General features: G+C 40.2%; 1 pseudogene; it reads right to left on the bottom strand.

The window, feature by feature from the left end:
• Nucleotides 1-2,537: 2,537 nt before the first annotated feature.
• Nucleotides 2,538-3,524, bottom strand: LOC104653109 (aldo-keto reductase family 1 member B1 pseudogene; annotated as a pseudogene).
• Between the last annotated feature and the right edge of the window lie 1,195 nt (nucleotides 3,525-4,719).

The raw sequence follows: 4,719 nt of genomic DNA, 5'->3' as shown, positions 1-4,719 counted from the left end.
GGCATCTAGTGGGTAGAAGGTAGGGTTGCTGCTAAACAGGCTACAGGGCATAAGATAGTCTCTGCAATAAGAAATTATCTGACTCAAAATATCAATAGTGCTGTGACTGTGAAACCCTACTTTAAAGTAATGGTGGCTCATTTAAAAAACTGACACTACCCTGTGAATCTCCTACGATGACAAGTTGACAACTCTTAATAAGGGCTGATATTCTAATTCTAGTAAGGGAGTGGGCAGAAAAAAGACAAGATATTTAGACATCCATCTAGTATATTACTATTCACATCCATTAGTCATTAAAAGAAAGAGTTTCCACAGGAAAATACATGTTTCTTAACTATTTATTTGATCAATCCTATTTCTATAGTGCAGTTATACAAGACTTTTCTCATTTTTGCTTGTCTTAAAAAATACAAGATTGAGAAGTAGATAAGAGTTCAGTCTTAGTCATGTGACTTTCTTGGGGTCTATGCTGGGTTTCTGGAAGCTACTATTTATGCTGATAAAGAGTAGTATTGGTTGAGTCTTGGGAACCTGCCTTGATGTACATTTTCCTAGATGTATTACATTCTGGAAAATAGAGTTTTAGTCTATAGAAAGTTGATTTTCTTTGTTCAAATCACTTAAAAACCCTAAGTAATTTTTTATCAACAATAGATGAATAAGGGAGTGCATATGAGTAAAGTGGGCACCGAGCTATGCTCAAAAGAGACGGATTTCACATTCAACAAGATAAAGAAAACACTTGGTAAGGCTAACCACAGTGTGTTCATTCCATCACTTCCTCCAGCCCTCAGGTTTCCTCTTTATGTACTGTGGTACTTCAGGAATTTATGATTGGGTGCATCAGGCATTTCCTCATTCTTAAAATTGAGTTAACATAGAGGTGTTGTAAGTTTCTGCTGCCAGGTAAAAACAAAGATGAAAAGATGATTTTCTAAGCTCATTTCTCCCAGACTTCTCAAAGGAAACTTAAATTATGTATCGGTCTTAAGGGCAATTGATGTAGGACCTCTTTTAGAGTAGTATTTTTGCCTCCTTGAGTGTTTCTTCACCTTCTCCCTTTTCTGGAAGAGATCCTTTGATTACCCTTTGGGGCCTCATTACCCTCACCTCTTCTCAGTTTATGTAATTTAAACTGGGTTGGCCCTGTCTCCAACTCCACAGGAAGAGCACAAACTCAAGATCTTGCCAAGAAGTACCTCCTTGGCTATAAATCTGATTCAGTGACAGGCAATGGAAACTTGATCAGGCAATGAGATATATATTTGAAGATTATTGGACATAACTGCCAATTGTGGGGTACAAACAACTAAAAATTAAGGTAGTAAAGAGAAAAAGCAGAGTCTGGAGAAACAGAAAGACTAACTCTGACATAATTTGAGTAACTGGATCCAGCAGCGCCTGAAGTCAGATATCCAAGGATATTTTAGTTATATGCACCACTAAATTCATCTTCTTTTCTGTTTAAGCCAGTTTGATTTCATCTTCTGCTGCTCAAAACGAAAAGTGCTGAAAATGTAGTAAGGGGCAAAAACTGAAAAGTGAAATAGGTGAAAATCAGATGATATTTGTGTCTTAGCAAATAACGTGCTTTTCCCTTTAATCTTTCCTTTAACATGTAAACTTAATTTTAAAGACATGTTTCAACCAATTTAGCCAATTAGTTTCTTGACTGACACTCTTTTTTTCTGCTAATGGATGTGTTACATTTTGAAAGATTGACTCTGATTCCACAGAGAGTTGATTTTCTTTGTTCTTAGTATCACAGGATAGCCTCCCAATGAATAAAAGAAAATTTTTGTTCACTGTTATCATCTATTGTGTAGTGAACATGATTGACTTGCTAAACACCAACCATGAGACCAGTCAATCTTGTTGATTCAACAAAAGTATCACCTGCCATCAAGAAATCTTTTCAGTTCCTGAAGCTATCTTGCAAAATATTTACAATAATCATGCCTGAAAATGTTGAACATAGTTAAGATTCTTTATCTCCTTTACTGAGTAATGATTTGAGAAATAAGAGAGAGGAATCATTCAATTTGAAAAGCAATCTTGCACTGTAAATGCTATTTAAAAGCAAATAATTATTTTATCTCTAAGTGAAAAGACTCAGCAAACTTTCTGGACTAAATGACTCTTTGTCAGTTATGGATCTATTGCAAGTTAAAATTAGCATCATCAGAATTTGGGAAATTTAAGCATTAATTATATGACAGAGTACATTGAGATTTTTTTTTTCACCAAAGCACTTTTTGTATGAGGCAAAGAGAAGTCTTGCCGAAGGGATTACAGTTCCAAGCAGACAAAACTCAACTGTTAGTGGCACTATTTTGACCTGGTATATTTTGCTTCCCTTTGGTCAGAAACAGGTATTCAGGTTTTACTTTTCCCAGTGGAGCAAAAAGAACAAAGCAAATTGGAATAGACTTCTACTCTACCGACACTGTTCCTCAGATCCAATATCAACCTAGACTAGCCTTCACTAGCCACTCTATAGGTTGCTGTCCCACTGCTGAGTGACCCAGGCCATACTACATTTGCAGGGGGGCGGCAATGAGACAGGAAACACAGGTACAGGTCACTTGGGGATGAACAGGCATCCACAGCTTCAAAACTTCATGGAAGGGGTAGTCTTCGTAGGAGGCCCAGCTCACCAAGGCACAGACCCTCCAGTTCCTCTTGTGGCTGATACGGTGTTCATGTCCTGGATGCTTAGTTCAAAGTAAAAAACCTTAATTCTCAGCAATGCACACACTTGGAGATCACTACCAAGTTCCTCTCCATGGGGAACTAGATCAGAACCTGGGCTGTAGTTTTATTGGCTTGCCTGCAATCACCTTGATCTTGGGATCCTCCAGGATAAAAGGGGCCTGAGGCTTGGCCCAGAGTCTGTCAGGAGAGCCAAGGGGGTTATAGGTGGTCACCAAGATGCCTTCGGACTGGCAGTACTGGATTAACTTCTCCTGAGTGAGGTACGAGTGGCACTCAATCTGGTTAACTGCCGACGTATACTTTAAGCCAGGCTTGTTTAAGATCCTCTCTACCTGGAGATGGTTACAGTTGAAGACGCCAATAGCTTTCACCAGCATCCACCCCCTCTTCTATGGCTGCCATGTGTTCACAATGCTGGAGTCATTGGGAACCATATTGTCTGACTCATCCAGTGGGCAAAATTCCTTTCCAGGCTTAAAGTTGCTTAGCCAGTGAATAAGGTGGACGTCTAGGTAGTCCAGCTTCATGTTGCTGAGTCTTCTGGCAGGCTCCTTTCACCAGGACCTTCTCATGATGTGTGCACCACAGCTTGCTAATGAGCCTTATGCTTCACCACCTGCTCCCTAAGCATCTCCTGATTGGCCACCCCTACCTCATTCTGGTACATGTGGGTGCAGTCGATGTGGTGGTACCTGACATTTCTCTCCACCTTCACAGCCTTGGTCACCTAGCCCTGAGGGACTTCCAGTTGCCCAGCCCCAGATGGGAATCTTGGTGCTGTTGGTGAGGACAATATGGCTCGCCATGGCTGCTGTGCTCCCTAGACCCCCACCCAGAACGTATGTTGAGATTTTTAATATCCAAGTTATCAGGAAAACCCAAGTGGTAATTAGTAATGCAAAGTTTGGGGCAAGTTTTCATTTGAATGCAAATACTATTATTATCTTTAAGGCATGGTTCCTCGATATTGGCTGCATATTGGAACCAGTTGCATTTTAAAAAATACTGATAACTGAGATACATGAGATAGAGTACATACTGCCTGCATTAGGGATGTGTAAAAACCTCTCCAGGTGATTCTAATGTGCAAAGTTTGAGCACAATTGCTTTAAGTCATTAATTCTATCATTTTAATGTTCATAGAAATCACCTGCGGGTGTCGTTAAAATCAGTTTCCAATTCAGTAGGCCTGCAATGCATTCCAAGATTCTGTATTTCTAACTCTATTGTTGCCAGTGTGGGTATCACATTTGGAGTAGCAGGGTTCTAAGGCATTGGTTGCATTTTTGGAGTAAATGGGAATAAGAGAATTTTCTAGTGTCCACTCACTGCCTATCTTAAACTAAGACTGGAAATCTCTTACAATGTAGAGGGTTGTGGTAATTGAACTTAACCTGTAGAGAACTCTCTGTTACAATGAAGACTTGTTGAGAGTTGCTATTCCTGCTGATGGTACTACTTTTATAAAGGGTGCAAGGAAGGAGAACTGGGGTACTACTAAGTTTTCTGATGTCATAGCCTCTGGCCCTGTTCAAAGGGGTGCTTGGGCAAAATGGCAAAGCTTGACTTTCATACCTTCACTCACACTCTTCCCTTCTCCTCTCCTCCTCGCCTACTAGCCCAGCCAGCCACCTTCCTGCAGCCATTTACTCGACTAATGAAAACACAGTTTTGAAGATCTTACTCCCTTCAGTTGCACCCCAGTGGGGGACTCTTAGTTGATTCCAGGTTGGCAGCCCTCTTTGTGGATGATTCAGGAATGTTAGGAACTTCCATTTGAAAGTGGAGATGGAATCTCCTTTCCTTCACTTTGTGTTCAGTGTTCTGCTAACTTTCACCACTTCCCAAAACAGCATCCTTTTCTGAAATAAGATGTAGATGCAACTATATTGTTTGTGATGTATTAGCACCCACACCATATTATTATAGCCCATGAGCTAAGGTGCTAACTTGAACAAAGACCCCAATCCCTATGTCTCAAAAAAACCAAATCAAATTCTG

The sequence above is a fragment of the Saimiri boliviensis genome, chromosome 8 (assembly GCF_048565385.1).
Source record: "Saimiri boliviensis isolate mSaiBol1 chromosome 8, mSaiBol1.pri, whole genome shotgun sequence".
In the NCBI taxonomy this organism is placed as follows: Eukaryota; Metazoa; Chordata; class Mammalia; order Primates; family Cebidae; genus Saimiri; species Saimiri boliviensis.
This window is presented reverse-complemented; position numbering and strand designations above follow the sequence as displayed.